The 18,558-nt window shown below is 42.0% G+C and overlaps 1 long non-coding RNA gene across 1 annotated transcript in view; it reads right to left on the reverse strand.

The window, feature by feature from the left end:
• Nucleotides 1-6,051: 6,051 nt before the first annotated feature.
• The window catches only part of LOC125755465 (uncharacterized), a 42,519-nt gene continuing 30,012 nt past the window's right edge, over nt 6,052-18,558 (reverse strand). The window contains exons 2-3 of the long non-coding RNA XR_007412095.1: nt 7,864-7,978; nt 6,052-6,211 (exon numbers count right to left, since the gene is read on the reverse strand). This is a non-coding gene — a long non-coding RNA (uncharacterized LOC125755465). The remainder of the gene's footprint in view (nt 6,212-7,863; nt 7,979-18,558) is intronic.

An 18,558-nucleotide genomic window follows, 5' to 3' on the forward strand; every position in this document is an offset into this window, starting at 1 on the left:
TAAACTGCTGAGCCACCCGGGCTGCCCCCAGAACTACTTTAAAACACTATAAATATAACATATTGCTTTGGGATTTTTATTATTATTATCATTATTATTATTATTATTATTATTATTATTATTATTATTGTAAATGCTCTCAAGTTTGGGAAATCTTGTAGAGCCATGATTAAGTAATAAACATAAATCACAAAGGAAATCTCAATTATTAAAAAAGTGTAAATAGCAACAAGTCCTTTTCACATTAAGGCTTTGTTGTTCTTTCAGTAGTAGTAGTAGTAGTAGTAGTAGTAGTAGTAGCAGCATATCCCCAGAAGGCTGTTCTACAAGAACATAAAATAAGAGGTAACTGTGATTGTATTTACATTTTTCCTACTCTAGCTCAAGTTCGTTTCTCTTAAACTCAGGTAGTACTTGTCATCAAGCCAAAGTTAAATTTTGTGGTATCACTGATTCTGAACTAACTCTGTTAATGATCCACTAAATGCACAGGACTGTAAGTCCATGTCAGAAGAACCCGTAAATTAAGTTTTGAGACGAGAAAAAGGTTGGTTAGGTCCCTGTACTTCAGCTTCCTTTGGTACACAAGTCAGTTCTTAACCTTTTTAGACTTTATGACTCCCTTTAGCAAAATGTTGGCAATGCCTGGTCAACCACAAAGTAGTGTCATAATAGCTTGCCAAAAGGTATTTTTTGAAGACCCAACTAAATACCCAGTTTAACATATTAATTATTTTGTATTATTTCACTCATTACATTTCAGCTTTAAAATGTAAGGGAATGTATATACAAGGTAACTTTTGTAGGCATTCTATAAAGACTTCAAAACCAAGGTCTATAATTAAGTATATAATTAGCTTTTACCACATCCATATGATAGAAAAATTGGCCTCCTCCAGTAGACTTTATTGGAACATTGATTAAAGTTAAGACCAAAATGGCTATTGTTGGCTACAGAGTAGTACCTGATACTGTATCGAGTGTTTCTGGTTCTCAAAATAATGATACCTTTAAAGACTTTTCTTCCTTTTTTTCTTTTCTTTTCTTTTCTCTTCTCTTATTTTCTTTTCTTTTTTTTTTTTTTTTTTTTTTTTTTTTTTTTTTACTTCCCAGAAGAGCTGTTGTAGGCTTCTTACTTTCTCTGGAGTTTAACATATGCACAATTTCAGACCAAACCCATTTCTTTTAAAAACCCACATATCAAAACTGTGCACTGCATTTTAATGCCGTCTGTGCCCCAGTATGTAATTTGTTTGGGGTTTCTCTGTTGCTTTTTTTGTTGTTGTTGCCTTACTTTGAATAAGTAAATTAACCAATGAATGCCTGAGGACACGCAGCACATGTTCAGGGTTTGTGACACAGGAGGGCATAAAAGCAAGGATGGTAATATCTGCTAATAGAACTTCCCATCCCACGAGGGGGTTTTCATTTCTTTTGTTTGCGCAATTTAAATAGGCAAAGCTACCCCTTTAAATGACATGAACCTTTTGTCCCTGTGAGATTTCGGTTATCAGGCCACAGTCTGTCAGTTTGAAATCATTTCCTTCCCAATTAGCTTGCAGTTGGGTGGTGCGTCGTGCTGCTTTGCGGATCCTCTACCTTCGTGTGACCTTCAGCATCATCTGCAGAGCTCTCTGGTTAGCACCAAAACCCACAATCAGTGCGGAGAGGCACCTGGTGTGTTTGCTCAGCATTCTGTGCTGGAAACCCTATAGCTTGAGAGGGTTGGGGGCCCATGTTTGAGCTGTAGTTGAAGGTTTCTTCTGTGACCAGGATACTTGCTCTTCCTGGGATCGCAGGGAATAAAAACCCAGGAAAATCTCCCACGCAGCCAAGGCATTAGCAGCAGTGCCAGGGAAAACACCTTTATCGCAGACTCTATCTCTTCAACCCCATATCTGGTTTTCACTGCGATTTGGGCTGTCCGTTTCCCCTGAAGCCAACCCTCTCTAGCTATTCCCATCTCCCTTCCTTCTGCACCAGAATGACTGCCTGCAGGCAGGAGGCAGCCACGGAAACATTCTTTCTCACACTCTTCTCTCTTTGCCATACCACCCAATTATAGAATGCTACTGGACACCGAATAGTAATGACGTAAGTGGGAGAAAATTAATGAATCCAGTGCAAACACCTAGGCGGCCCATAAAGATCCCAAAGCACATATGAAATAAATACCAAGTCACCCAGCACTTCCATCGTTTGAGATAAAATCCTTCTATACCAGAGTGAAGTGCAGCATCTGATAACAGTCAAAGGTGTCATTAAGGAAACCTTTAAGTCAATATGTAAAAGAGATACCTGTCACCGGGAATATGTCGGGGTGTCATTAAAGTGCTAGAGGGGATGAAAGAAATACTGTAGGACCACTTAAAATTGTTTAAGTAGAATGTTTACATTAAAGCATTACAAAGTTTCTTCTAAACAGAATAGAAAGTGATTTGGAAATTTCAGAAAAGCATGAAGCCTTAAATATAATTTGTTTCAGCCTCGTTCTACCAGCAAGGAAACCATGGCCCAAAAAGTCAAAGCACCCAATCCAGATGAATGAAATGACCCAGCAGCATTAGCCACACAGCTAAGCTCAAAGGCCAGCTCTCCTAACTCCGAGCTTGTTTAGGGTTTTTTTTTCATACTATTCTGTGAGAACCAGAAGAGGCTTGAGAAGTAACAAAGACAGAAAAGAGAGGTCTAAGTCTTCAAAATTGTTTATTCTGCATTTTATTTGGAGTCTGCCTCTCTTGACATCTGAATCATCAACCTTCCGCTGGGTGAAAACTCTGAAAAGGAAGAGAAATTGCAATCCGGCCTAAGAGGTTTGTTGGACAAAGAAGGAGAGCTAAGAAATGTCACCGGGGTTAAAGCGAAGCATCCAGGCTACACAAAGAAGCCCTAAGTGAGCTTATTGTGCGAGGAGCATTAGCCTGAAAATCAGAACTGCCCCAAGCACTTCCATCTGTCAATCAGAAACCATGAGGGCGGGGACTTCCAGAGCTAGAGCTAGGAGTTTCCCAGTAAACTCAGGAGTTATCAACTGTACTTTGTGCTAGAGACATCTACCCCTCCATCACGGCTATCATCACTGCTGTCAGCACCAGCTGTCCACCTAGACACGCACCAGAACGGCTACATTTTAAATGACAGACACCACCAAACACCAGCAAGGATGCGGGCACCCAGAACCACCACGCATTATCGGTGGTGCTATAAAATGGGCTGACAGCTTCTTATCAAACTAAACATACACCTACCCTCTGACTCAGTAAGCTTCTCCCAGACATTTACCCAAGAGCAATCAAACATATATCCACAAAAAGACGTGTACGAGAATATTCCTAACAGCTTTATTCGTGAAATCCTAAAGCTGAGAGAAGCCCATCAGTGGGAAAAATGGATAAACCAACGATAGCACGTTCGTACACTCAAATAAAAGGAACAAACTCCTGATACCCACAACAGTATGGATGGATGAGTGTCAAAAACCTTATGCCGAGTGGATGAAGCCTCACCCAAGAGTGCAGCGGTGGAAAACTCGGAGCCGTTGTCAGCGAGGGAGAAGGAGGCAGGAATGGACTGGAAGGGGTGTCAAGGACCTTTCTGAGGAGATGGGGGTATTTTTTGTCTTGAGGGGGGCTGGGATATTTACCAAAGCTCAGTGGATGTGCATGTAAGTCTTACATCAAAAGAAAACTATAAACAAACACTGAATTTAAGTTAAACATGTGCCTTATGAATTATTTAGGGGGAAGTGCACTGATATCTGCAATTTACCTTGAAATGCATCAAGAAAAGACAGTCCTAACGATAGAGCTATGGCTAGATGGATGATTAGATGGGTGGATAGATAGAGAGATGCATGATTGAATAACTACAGTAAACTATTAACTGCAGAATGTAATATGCAATGTTCACTATAAAATTCTTTCATCTTTGTTGTATGTATGAAAAGTTTTATAATAAAATGGGAGGGAAGACTCCCTTGCAACTTAGGGCTGGGCTCAATCTGCATTAACAAGACTCTATCTCTGTCTCTGTCTCTGTCTGTCACTCACACCCTCCTCTCTCTCTCTCTCTCTCTCCTGTTCTCTAGGAGTGTCCTTTCCAAAATGTAAAGTTCATTAATCGGAGTGTGAACACATGAGGAAAAAGTTTCCTTAAGAGTCCATACAGCATTCCCAGGAAGAAATGGGGTGGGCCCATGGCAAGTTGGTGCTCTTTGACCAGCTTTGCCTTGGGTCCTGGATCTAATACTTAAAAGAAGTCTTCTATACCCTCTGAGCCGTACTCTTCCCATCTGTAACATAGCCCATCATGACCTACCTCTGCAAAGCCATAAAAGTAAGAGAGGTGACTCTGGTCACAGTCAATTCCTAACCCCTACAAAGTGTCAACAGACAGACCTCTCATTGGGTGGGGCCCTCAGCAAGCAGCGCTCAATTTAGTTGGATAACAGGTTAACCTCAACATACTGGATAGTTCTTCATTTAGGGAAAACTATGTTTGAGAAACGCTCTGCCTGGAAACACCCTGCTTTAACATCCTGACGTCCTTCAGAGTGTGTCAAATATCATTATCTGGAGACAGTGTGGGACTCAGACGAGAAGGAATGCCCATGTCCTTTGTACGCAGCACAGCACTATATAAATCAAAGCAGACAAAACAATACCATTGAGTTGGGGCGGTCAGGGCACTAGTGGTCCTTGTTCATTTTTGTAATTTTTCTGACTTTAAACACATGGACAGGCATGTGCACATCATTGCCTTGACACTCCTGGAAGGGCGTCCTGAAGGGTGGGCTAAATGAAACACTTATTTATTTGCTTTCTTATTTTCTTCTGAGGACCCCCTCCCCAGCCTGCCATCCCCTTACCACCACCAGCACCCCCCACCCCCACAACTGGAACTACTTCATCAGCATTTCCTTGGCGGGCACAGAGCCCTGACATGCTAAACAATAAGTGCTCTGTTTCTCACAATTGTGCTGATGCCAAAAAAAAAAAAAAAAAAAAGCCCTTTGTACCACTCCAAGATTAAAACCTTCCCCTCGTTTTATGCGAATGCCTGTGTTTAGACATTATGAATTCTTAGAAAAAAACTCTACCAGGATCGCCCATATTGTATATAGTTGTCATACATATCAGATGTTTTGAGAAGCATGTTCAGAAAACATCCCTGGAGACTCTGCTCCCTTCCTCCTTTCTGCAAAACCAGAGTACCCCCAAACAGGAAAGCATGGGGTATTGGCAATCCTAGAGAAAGCCACCAGAATGCTCTGATTAACCCTCCTTGCCTGCTGAGAACGCTCCCTTGGCAGTATCATAAATAGTGCACACTGCTTTGGGACCACTGCCTCTGACTGAAAGATTTTGTTTATGGGTTCAAAGGACGGCTCATAATAAGGAAGTCTAAGAACTGGGAGCCAAGGTAACTTGGCAGTAGCCATCCAAATAGGATAACTTGTGAGCAGAATAAAAAACCTCATGTTATGTGAGGGTATAACTGACGCTCCCTGGAGGAGACCCTATATGTTATTTTACCCATACAAGGGTGGGCCAAACTGAGCCTCCTCACTGGGGAACTGAGGCAGGCATCATCATGTCCATTCTCCTTGGTACCGCCACACCCAGAACTCTTCCAGGCATATACGAATTCCTCGATAAATGTCAGCTGGACTAAATGAGTGCAGGAGAGAGGCAGGAAGGCGTAGTTCTTATATGTACAGGTTCTGGACCCTCCCAGGTTCAAATCTTGCTCTGCTACCTACTAGCTAGGCAAACTAGCTATTAAACTTGTTTAACCTCTGTGCTCCTGTTTTCTAGTCTGTAAAATGGGAATAAAACTAGACCACCAGTCTCAGGGGATGGTGAAGATTGAATAAATTAACACATGTAAAAGCACGTAGAATAGTGCTTAAGTTATGGTAGGTACTATATTGATGCTAGCTACTGTTTTTATTTTAGCAGAACAGGTCAAGAAGAGTACAATTTCCAAGAGAATTCACTAGGCTTTCTTTTTTTTTAATTTTTTAAAATTTATTTATTTATGATAGTCACACACACACAGAGAGAGGGGCAGAGACACAGGCAGAGGGAGAAGCAGGCTCCATGCACCGGGAGCCTGACGTGGGATTCGATCCCGGGTCTCCAGGATCGCGCCCTGGGCCAAAGGCAGGTGCCAAACCGCTGCGCCACCCAGGGATCCCTCACTAGGCTTTCTTGAGAGAAAAATAAAAAGGAAACTGTCAGTCTAATAATTGGGCATCTGTCCACTAACCCTAAAAAAATGAGAGATGTTAGAGGAAAGACCAGAAAGTACCCCTGTTGTCCTGGTATAATTATTCATAGCACTTCCACTCATTCTTCAAATTGTCACGGTTTGGACCACAAACCGTTGGATCACCCAACACATGATCCACCTTCAGACCCTGGCTCCAAGTGAGTGGAGAATACAACTGATGTACCACCAAAAGGTGACCTTAGAGGACTTGCCAGCTCTGATTCAGAGGCACTCTTCTAAGTTTTTCAGTGGAGTTCACTGTAAAATGCAAAGAGCAAGACCCTTGGAGCAACAGAGTTGTGATTCACTGGAGTGAGGAGGGATACCCTCCAAGAACACTGGAGCTAGCACAGCGGTACTTAGAAGACAAGCCCACCAGGAGGGGTAGTGTCAGGAGAAATGGCCGTTCAGGGAGAGCAGAGCACACACACACACCCTACACACACGGGCAGCGGTGTTTGAGGAAGCTTGGGGTCCACCATGGCTGTGATGATGGGTAATGGCAGTAGCCAATCTGCCATGTATGCTGCAGTAGGTTACCAAGTGTCCTCAATCCCATCCTCCAGAAAGGTGGGTAGGCCACTACAGTTGAGACTGGGAGGCCCTGGAACCATCCTGGGGCCAGTGCCTGCATCTAGCACACAGTAGGTATGGAACAAATTCTTTTTCTGAAATCCAACTCTGATCACTCTACCCTTGGCCCTTAAGCAAACCTTAGTCATCTGTTCACAAAATACCTGCTGCCTCCTGGAGGGAAGCTGCAGATATGTAAGCCAGGGAGCAAGACATCGGTCCACAACACCCCCTGCCTTACTTATTCTTTCTGTGCCTGGGGTGCTGACCTATTGCCCCAGCTTTGAGCTCATGAATCTATAGGCTAGATAATTATGATGATGATGATGATGATGATGATGATGATGCTCGAGGTATAACTGGTATATGACATTATATTAGTCTCAGGTATATAACCTAATGATTCAATATTTGTACACATCACAGAATGAATCACCACAATAAGTCTAGTTGACATCCGTCACCATATACAGAATTTTCTCTCTTTCATTTTCTTGTGATGAGGATTTTTAAGATCTACTCTGGATCTTGCTGCCAACCTCTGACCCCTCCCACAAGGATTATTGTGTAATCCTTGGATAGCAAACCTTGGGTTTGTGTAGGCTGCAAACAGGCTGACCCTTTGCCTCCCAGCTTCTCCCTTGCTCCATGAAACTCCCTACTCAAGGCTGGTTCTCAGAAGCAGTAAGAGTGGCAGCCACAAAGCAGACACTCAGGAACTCTTGATGAATGAAGGAATGTGCTTGGGGAATAATGCTTGCACCTACTCCTGTGCAGAGGGTACTGCACCAGCATTCACACGCATCACCTCCCTGCACATTCTCACTCATTCCTTGCCAGGAAAGGTTAAAGGCACCAAACTGGGGAATTCGGGGCAAATCATCCAGCCGTGTTGACTCAGTTCCTCACTCTCTGTCCTCTGGTGAAGAGGATCTACCTGAGAGAAGAGGTCTGCTTTTTGTGCAGAGGAAGGGGAAGTCTACCAAATCCCAGGTCATAGGATTTCCAGCCACTCACCTACAGAAGAGAGCCATGTTCTGCAACATCAGCGACACCTGCCTCACAACACCTCTTCCTCAGCTGTCAGCAGTGGAGGGGAATTCTCCAGCTCTTGAGTATAGTGATCAGGATTCTATAGATGACATAGAGAGAGAGTTCTTTTTCTTCATAACTTCATGGCAAAATGAACTAAAATTATTCATTTTCAAGGCATGAATTCATCCACCCAAGATTATGCTAATTGTGAAGCACCTGGATGGCTCAGTCAGTTAAGCATCTGCTTTTGGCTCTGGCCATGATCCCAGGGTCCTAGGATCATGCCCCACATCAGGCTCCCTGCTCAGTGGGGAATATGCTCCTCCCTCTGCCTCAACCCCTCCCCCCTTCTTGGGCTCTTTCTCTCTCACACTCCCTCTCTCAAATAAATAAATAAAATCTTTTTAAAAAATTATGCTCATTGTGAAAACAACAGAGGGGCCCAGACCAAAATTCAAGTTCCTACATTTTCATTTAACCTATGGACTAAGCACACATCCTCTTGTTTATATTGTACAAGGGAGTATGGAGTGTTTCATGCAGACAGCTGTAGGAAGAAGGAAGGCTTGAGGTAGGTGGGGCCACTTTGTTTAAGCCGGTGGTTTCGAGAGGAAGGCCTATCTTTCTAGGGTTAACATGTCCCTAAAATGTATTTGCCTTCTTTATGGATCACTGTTTCTGCAATGGTTCCAAAACACAGAAGCTCTTCCCTGGAGAAACAGTTCACAAACTCTTTGGTTTCTCAACAATCAACTCAAACTCTTTACATTCTCAACTATCGGAGAACCCCAAAGATCTTTCGTTTCTGTGAGTTATCTCTATCTGTATTGACCACAGTAGAAATCAAAACAGAAAACTATTGAATATTCATGTAGTGGTTTATTTTATTTTATTTTAATATTTTATTTATTTATTCATGAGTGACAGAGCGAGAGACAGAGAGAGAGATCGGCAGAGACACAGGCAGAGGGAGAAGCAGGCTCCATGCAGGGAGCCCAACCCGGGACTTGATCCGGGGTATCCGGGATCAGGCCCTGGGCTGAAGGTGGCGCTAAACTGCTGAGCCACCCGGGCTGCCCTGTGGTGGTTTATTTTAAAAGAACAATAAATCGGGATCCCTGGGTGGCGCAGTGGTTTAGCGTCTGTCTTTGGCCCAGGGCATGATCCTGGAGACTCAGGATCGAATCCTACATTGGGCTCCTGGTGCATGGAGCCTGCTCCTGTCTCTGCCTCTCTCTCTCTCTCTTTCTGTGTGACTATCATAAATAAATAAAAATTAAAAAAAAAGAAAAATAAATCCATGACATGTTAATATAAATGAGACTTAGATAACACAAATAGCATTTTTTTATTTTTTAAAATAACCTATTATTTACAAAACAAAAATTAGTGAGAAAAGTAATGCTGTTTTATGTTTTTGTATATCTCTTTAATGTCTGTCTTAATAAAAGAACTAGATTCTCTGCCTCTGCATTCAATTTTTTGCAATATGTTGTTTTAATTGATGTATTTGAAGAACACCTAGCCTCACACAGAAAGATAGTTGGAAAAAGAGGGCCTCATAGATTCCCAAGAGCATCTTCAGGAAGCCCAGAGGTCCCCAGACCCCACTTGAGAACGAGGACACTAGCAGACCCTTGCAGTCATCAGGGAGAGTGACTGAGGAGGGGTTCTCTCCCGCCACCTCTCCTCTTGGACATAATGTGACCTTCATCCCCTCCTGTCCTTCCCTCTTCCTTCTCAATGTACGTCATGAGAAAAGGTCACATTGAAGAGTGTCTTCCACTTGGCAGGCCTCCCCGCCCCCCCACCGCCCCTCCCTCTGCCAGACTGTCAAGCGGAGCATAGGTAAAATGAAACTAGCAATTGGCTTGGCATAGCCCCTGCTATGAACATCCTCTGGGAACACAGAGAAATAGCAGACAGCCTACTGCATATTCGACCATCCAAACCCTGCTTATGTCATTTTCCATCAAAAATGTCATTTCTTCCCCTCATCTGCTCTTCCTTTCCTAGTATCACAAAAAACGATCTCTCTGATACCCCTGTGAGACACTAGGAGTTTTGCAACATTAAGAACCCCTGCGGTCACCTGGCTGGCTCAGTAGGTAGAGCATGTGACTCTTGATCTGAGGGTTGTAAAGTTCAAGCCCCACATTGGGCATACAATTTACTTAATTAAAAATAAAAAACATAAAGAACCCCTAGGTGAGACTCATATAAAGACATAAAGATCCCCCAGAAAGAGATACAGAAACCATCCCGAGAGATGTTAACCAGAGGCAGAAGTCAATGATTCAAGAGGAGAGGTAAAGGAACCAGGGCCTGTGTGTGTGAGTCTTTCATGTAGTCCACGATCATTTCAAAGGCATTATTTTAAAGATAATAATTTTAATTTTTTTAAACATTCTATTTATTTGAGAAAGACAGTGAGAATGAGAGCACAAGCTGGGTGTGGGGGAGAGGCAGATAGAGAGGGAGAAACAGACCCCAGTGAGCAGGAAGCCCAATGTGGGGCTCAATCCCAGGACCCTGGGATCTGACCTGAGCCAAAGGCAGATGCTCAACCAACTGAGCCACCCAGGCACCCCAAAAATAATAATTTTATAAAAGGAAATATTTAGGGCCCGGAACAAAAACAAAAATTCCACTTCACAATGATAATATCCACATCAGGGACCATTCCATTTGATCAATAAGCAATCTGTATTTACTTTCCAGGTGACCCCTGCTAAAAGTTAGCCAGCAGACAGCAAAGTCATGTGTGTGCTTCACCAGCATCTCCTCACACTGGGACTGGTGTCCATTTCTGTTGGAGGTAATTACTGATTTCCAGAATCAATAAAGACCCAAGAATCTTCGGTTTCCCTTCTTATTGAATAGTTAGCTAAATGAGTAAGTGATACTTGTTCAAATATCTCAAATAAGGCAATCCGCCCCACCTCAAATTCTCTATATAGTCTGATCCTCGAGCTATCAGAGGCGCATCGGCCTCACTCACAGCAGTGGCTTGTTAACGTCTGCATGCACCTCAGCAACTCACAACAGCACTCTCAAGTGTGTGTGCTCACAGAGACCTGCATCCACATGTTCCTTCTCTCACCAGAGAAGAGGAAGGAGCTGTCCTCGTCCTGTACCCATCTAGCCCAGTCCTGCTAGTGCCTCTCCTTTGTTTCCTTCTCTTTAGGGCACTGAAGCTTTACTCTTAATTGCTTAGGGACACTGTGCCCCATCTCTGCCCTGGAAAGGAGCTTTTAAGCCCTAGTACATCATGAAGAAGCCAGACATAGAGGTGTGGAGCTAATTTGTAGTCATCTTTCACCTTTCACCACTGCTCAAGCAAACTCCTTCTATCGGGATTCCCCACTCTGACTTAAGAGAATACTATCAACCCCAAAGGGGATCTCTCTCTCTCTCTAGCTGTAAGTCATCAGAGTTAGAGCCCTCTTCTTCCTGGTTGGTGAGTGAGAGCCAAATCCTATGCGAACTTAGATGCTGGCATAAACGTACAAGCATTCCTTTTTTGATCTACATCCTACCCAGAAGCAGGAGCCCCAGAGTCCCTGTGCCCCTGGGGGTACTCCACCCCTCACCCTCCTGCTCCCCAAAAGGAGGGGAAAACAGCCCCTCCTACAGCCCCCCCCAACCCTGCATGCACCTCATTAGAAGCACATTCAAAGCACACACTCACTGACAAAGACTTTTTGAAGGATTTTTCCCATTCCCCGAAGAATGTCTTCCAAAAGGGAGATCCAGAGCACTGCCTTGGTTGGGCTACTGCTTTCCCAGGAGTTTGCAGGAAATCAATCAACAGATATTTAATCAGCACCTACTAGGTATCTATCACTTGGAGAGGCTCCGAGTGAGAAGTGAGGGAGACTAAAGCATAATCTTTGCCCCCAAGGAGAATGTGACCTATTTAGAAAGAAAAAGCTAACACAAAACAATTAAATGCTACACTGTGTGGGTCTAAATAATGGAGGCAGTGGTGGGAAACTCTACCCTAGGAGAGATAGAATTTGTCTTAGAACTTGGAAGAAGTGTAGGATTTAAACAAGGAGAGGAAGGAGGTCACTAAAAGCAAGAGGAGATTGTATAATTAGGAGTACTAAGGGACCCGGCACCAATGAGAAGGAAGATATCATCCCTGGAAGTCTTGGGACAGGGAGATTCGAGACCAGAGCATGGAAAGTCAGAGACTTCGGTACATTTGAACATATGCTTGATGTTTCCTGTACTTCATAATTTTAAATTTCCCCTTAGACTCCTTCCTTGAAAAACAGGGCTTATTATCGCCAGGTCGTAGTGGCTGAGATGTCTGGAATTATGGGATGTACACATGACCTGAAATTCAGTTTTTAATTTGAACTTTGCCCTCAAAAAAAAAAAAAAAAAGTTTCTTTAAGCACTATTAAAACAGCCAAATAACATACAGTAAATTGAGGCATTCATTTTAGTGATTCTTTAGGGTAATAGTTTTCACCGCGGCTCCTCTGAGCTCTGGAATGCCACAGGGAGGCTCAGAGAGGCTTTGGAGATGAGACAGAGATAAGTCACTGAGGGCCTGGGTGGCTCTGAGAGTGACTAGGCTTTTATCCACTTGTTATTGGGTTTCATTTAGGATTTTAAAACAAACATATAAATAAATTTCTAATGCAAAGAAATCTTCGGTGACCAGTCATTTGTGTGTCATCGAAAGCACTTTAATGTATTAGGGTTGAATCTTCCTTTTGAGGACACACACATACACACCACTGTAATTATATTATTGATGGATTCATTCTCTTGTTTTTCAAGAATTTGTTGAGGGCCTGCTAGGTACCTAGCACCTATTACTAACCAACATCAACCAATAGGGGAAACCAGAGCAGTGGACTTTGGCCTTGAATGCCAGGATAAGAAAGTGGATGTCAGGAGGCTGATTAATGACTTCGATGCCATCACTGAGCACTTACTATGTGCCAAAACTGTGTGCCACATACATCATCTAATTTTTAATGTTTGCCACAATCTTATGAGATATTATTAAACCAAGACTGAGGATGAATAGAATTGCCCATAGTCAGACAGCTCTAAAGCAGTGGAAACGAACCTCAAAGGTCACGCTGTTAGTCACAGGGATTAACTGACATGGTTTTATTATAACAAAGGCACGCTACCGGAAACATTCATTTGTTCTTTTAATTCTCACTCTACTCATGTGGATATTTTCTGAATGTTTTCCCTAAAAAGTCTCTCAGACTTACGGGTTAAATTACCATCCTCCGGGGCCCTACGCAGAGAAGGACCCTCCCACCACATTTCTACTTGCCTTGTCAGCTGATCTGACCCTCCTGCTCAAAGTCCACAAGTCAGCCAAGCCCGAGACTACAAGTTAAAACAAGACGGGGACAAGACTTGAAGACCACTTTTAGAGAAAACAGGAACTACGAGACTCAAACACTGTCTATTTTTCAAAACATGCGACTATTAACTTCATCGCATAGCTTGTGACACACACCCAGTAACATTGTTAGTCCAGAACCCAAGCTCCAAAATCACATTATTTGCTAACAGGATTTGGGTACTTGCTGTTGTCGCACTGCAATAAAAAAAAGGAAGAAGAAGAAGAAAGAAGCACCTCTAAATTGCTCCTGGAAGAGGGGGTTTCTTACAAAATTGCCCAGCCATGCTATAAGTTATCATTACTCTAACAATCACTAGGAACCAAATCAGGCATACTTTGCAGAAGTCAGCAAAATTAACTGGGCCTTAAGCAACTTCTTATTTGTTGGTTTCAGCAAGGCATTACCAACAGAGGCAGGAGGAGGGATGTGAGACCATAGGATCCCACCAACATGCTCCCTTGCTAGTTATTTTAGTACACTATCAATTCCGCCGGAGAGCTCTAAAAAACATTTGACTTTCTCCTATGAATCAGGTTATTTTGCATCAAAAGAAAACAACAACAACAACAAAAAGTCTATTAGTAGCATAAAACAATATCCGCACAAAGATAAAGGGAATCCGGATTTGGGCGCGGGGGTGAAAGAAAATAGCTCTTATAAGTGTCCTGCTCAGTGCAGTCGACTTCACCGTAGCTGATAAACTGTGAAATTTCCATAATAATAGAGAATACACAAAACAAACAGAAATTTTATTTGATAGGAAAATTGCATCCTGTTACTGGATATAAAATTCTACAGCATGTTCAATGGTATTTTCAAAGCACTGAAAATGTAGACATATGTTTTCATTTTTAAATGCAGTTGTAATGTAAATAATAAATCCACTACAATTTGGCTGGTCCGGAGACTGCTGGCATCATTAACTCGGAGACCTAGAGATACAAATGCTCTACTTATCTTGCTAGGCCCTCAGCTAGAAGTCCCCTATAACTCTGTGGCTGTTGATACGTGCCCTCTGCTTCATCTACATTTCTGTCTCGCTCAAGGGTCTTCTGGGGTTCCCTATTGCTATTCGTATCACATTTTAACCTCTCATTGCTCCTTTATGCCCTTCTTTCTCTCTTGCCTGTATCCTTTTTTATTTCTTCCTACTATTCTGCTCAGTTGTTCAACAACAAATCAAGCCCATCTCCCCTCAGTTTCTCAATACTGTCCACTGGTGAATTGATGGAAAAATGTCTACACTTCCCCCTTCCCCGTATCCATGCCCCTGGACATGTGACTTTGCACCCCCCTCATCAAGCCTGGTTGTTCACCCAGCCCAACAGCATGCTATGGAAATAGCAGAAGACTAGACCAATGCTAACCCTCGGGAGGCCTCACATGTTTCCACTTTCTCTTGAAACTCGGCCCCATCGCTGTGGGAATCAGCTCATGCTAGCCTCGTAGAGGATGAGACACGATGTGGAAGAGACCCAAGATGCTCCAACCCACAACTGCCAGCTCCCTCAACATGTGCTTAGTCAACCAAGAGATTGCAACAGACACATGCAGAAGACCAGCCCAAAACTGAACCTAGCCTAGATTTCAGATCCCCAGAATCAGGTGCTAAATGGATGCTTTAAGCCACTAAGTTTTAGGACAGTTTGTTACACAGCTACAGCCAACTGATACATCCATATTGCATTGTTTTCTTCCTACTTCTCTGCATCCCTGACACCTGACAGAACACTTATTCCTTCCAGGAATTCTAGTACACCTTGGAAAATGACATTCACCAACCAAACAAATCATGTCCACCACTAACTCTCATGTACAAACCTGTGAGTAGAGGGTAATCACCAAGTTAAAGGGACCTGGATGCTATTTCTGATTTCTACCACCACCAACCTCTCATGGGCTTTTTTCAATTTCCTTTTCTGCCTCAGTCTCCTTTTACATGGGAGCAAACATTTTTATTTACCCACTGTGGAGAAATCACTAAAACAAACAAACAAACAAAACCTATTTCAGAATTCTTCATAGAGTACATGACATTCATTAAGATTCTGGATTTTAAAGCTGAAAAAATGCTTGCTCTCTTTCAAATTCACCCAGCAATGGAAAGTACCTCTGTGAGGCAAATAGAATCGAATCCATTGATTCCCATGTAATTTATTAATTTCAGCCCTGACAAATACCTGCAGAATCTGAATCATAGCTATTGTGAGACAGGGGCTTTCAGGCTGTGTTTATACCATTATAAACAGCATTCATCCAAACTATAATATGCATAGCACCTTGATTTTCGTTCCTCCCCTAAGATACCCCAAAATGTTATCTTCAAACATACGATTTAATTGGTCTTGTGACTCTAAATTAAATTTGTATATCACATCCACACCTTTATTATTGACAAATCCCATTGGCCTAGAACAGTACTGGACGCATAGAAAGAACTGAACCATTTTGGCTCACATTGAATTTAACTTCAACATTTATGTAACTTATATAATTATTTATATAATATATGTTGAAAGAATATATCCACATGGTATGGACTTTGCATACTAACTGTGCCTATTTTCAGTTTTCATATCATCAAAGAGAGATTAAGAAAATAATTTAATTTCTGGGTGCCTGGGTGGCTCAGTTGGTTAAGTGTCTACCTTATATCAGGTCATGACCTCAGGGTCCTAGGATCAAGTCCCACATCGGACTCCCTGCTCAACGAGGAGTCTGTTCCTCCCTCTCCCTCTACCCTTCCCTCCTGCTTGTACTCTCTCTTTCTCATTCTCTCTCTCTCTCAAATAAAATCTTTTGAAAAAAGAAAATAATTTAATTTCTTGTAAAACACATTCTTAGAACTGCCATCAAGAAGTAATGGTTAGGATTAGGCTTGAGACTAATAAAAATTTAAAATAACAATGACTTAAACAAGAGGTTTATTGCTGTTTCAAGTAAAATTCGGGCATAGGCAAGGCAAGACTGTAAAATAGCTTGCTCCCTGAAGTTCATAGGGACCCAGGCTCCTTTTAGCTCATAGGTCTGCCATTTCTAAGGTAGAGCCCTGGCCTCATGATACAAGGTATTAATTATAGGTCCAGCTATCACATGCAGATTTTAGGCAGCAGAATGAAGGAAAGGACAAATAAAAAAAGGTAAAGAACACATGCCAGCTATCTTTTTAAAGAAAACTACCTGGAGGAGCTGCTTAAATCCCATTGGTCCGAGTTTCACTACAGGTCCACACTGAATCACAAAGGTGTCTGATAATGTCTTTTTTTTTTTTTTAATTGGTCATGTCCGGAAACCATAAAACTCCTAAAAGAAAACATCAGCAGTAAGCTCTTTGACATTGGTCTTAGCAATATTTTTTTGGATCTGTCTCCTTAGGCAAGGGCAACAAAAGAAAATATAAACAAATAGGACTACATCAAACTAAAAAGATTTTGCACAGTAAAGGAAACAATCAACAACACAAAAAGGCAACCTACTGGATGGGAGAAGTTATTTGGAAATGATATAAATGATAAGGGGTTAACATGCAAAATACACAAAGAAATCACCCAATTCAATATCCAAACAAACAAACAAGAACCCACCAAATAATCCAATTTACAAATGGGCAGAGGACCTGAATAGACATTTCTCCAAAGAAGACAACCAAATGGCCAACAGACACATAAAAAGATGTTCAACATCACTAATCATCAAGGAAATGCAAATCAGAACCACAAAGGGATATCACTTCACACCACTCTGAATGGCAAGTGTCAAAAAGGCAAGAAACAACAAGCGTTTAGTGAGGATGTGGAGAAAAAGGACCCCTTGTGCATGGTTGGCAGTAATGCAAAAAGGTGCAGCCACTATGGAAAACAGCACGGAGTTTCTTCAAAAAATTAAAACAAACAAACAAACAAAAAAAAAACTACCACAGAATCCAGCAATTCCACTTCTCAGTATTTATCCAAACAAAACAAAAACACTAATTCAGAAAGATACATAAGTCCCTCTATTCACTGCAGTACTATTTGCAACAGCCAAGATATGGAAGCCACCTTTGCGTCCATCAATAGATGAATGGATAAAGAAGATGTGGTGTATATATACAATGGAATATTATTCCGCCGTAAAGGAGAATAAAATATTACCATTGGCAATAATATGGATAGACCTAGAGAGTATTATATTAAGTGAGAGAAGTCAGACAGAGAAAGACAAATATTGCATGATTTCACTTATATGTGAAGTTTACAAACAAAACACACAAAACAAGAGTAATAGACCCATAGATAGAGAACAGTCTGGCAAACGCCAGAGGGGAAGGTGAGGGTATGTGCAAAACAGGTGAAGAGGATTATAGGTACAAACTTTCAGTTATAAAATAAATAAGTCAAAAAAAAAATAAAATAAATAAATAAATAAATAAATAAGTCATGGAGGTGTAATGTACAGCATAGGGACTGTAGTTAATAATATCATAACAACTTCGTATGGTGGTAGATTATAGCTAGACTTATCATGGTGATCACTTGGTAACATAAATAGATGTTGAGGCACTACTATGTCATGTACCTGAAACCAACTGTGTATGCCGACTATCCTTCAATTAAAAAAAAATTGGCCATGTGTTCAGCTATAATCCAGAGTTTAAGAAGAAAGAACACATATCAGAGTAGGTAAGTAGCAACCTCTGCAGAATGTGCCCTATGTTGGGAAGATGGTCTTTATATTTTCTCAGAGTATAAAACTGCCCATAGCTTGCCAGTTTTCCTTTCTGTCCTTGTTTTGCATAATGGCCACCTAATAGACAAGCTCTATCTACAAAACTCCATGGTGTAAAGATCCTTCCTCAATTAGGACTCTCTTATGTTGAAAATGAAAACACACTCCACCAAAATTGATTTAACCCATAAGGGAGTTTATGGGCTCACTTAAGTAAGAAATCCAGAATGAGACTCTCACTCTCCAGATTGGGCTCCACTGGTACCACCAAGACCCATTTCTTTCCATCTCTCAGCTGATCTCTGCATTCCTCTACTAATTGGCTTAATTCTTGGTCCTCTTGTGGTGGCAAGATGGCAACAGATGCACCAGCCATATGCTTCCAGGCTCAAGTCCCTTGGGAAAGAACAAGTCTCATTGTGCATGGCTCCCATTGGGTCACAAAGATGTTGAGTGAACCAATTACTGTAAGAAGGCAGTACACCGATGTGCTTAGGCCAATCAGCACCCACCTGTCATGTTAGGAATGGACTTGATGCCTATTGAATCTTGCAGCATCTACCATATTCCAAACGCTTCTTGC

This window comes from Canis lupus, chromosome 7, assembly GCF_003254725.2.
Source record: "Canis lupus dingo isolate Sandy chromosome 7, ASM325472v2, whole genome shotgun sequence".
In the NCBI taxonomy this organism is placed as follows: Eukaryota; Metazoa; Chordata; class Mammalia; order Carnivora; family Canidae; genus Canis; species Canis lupus.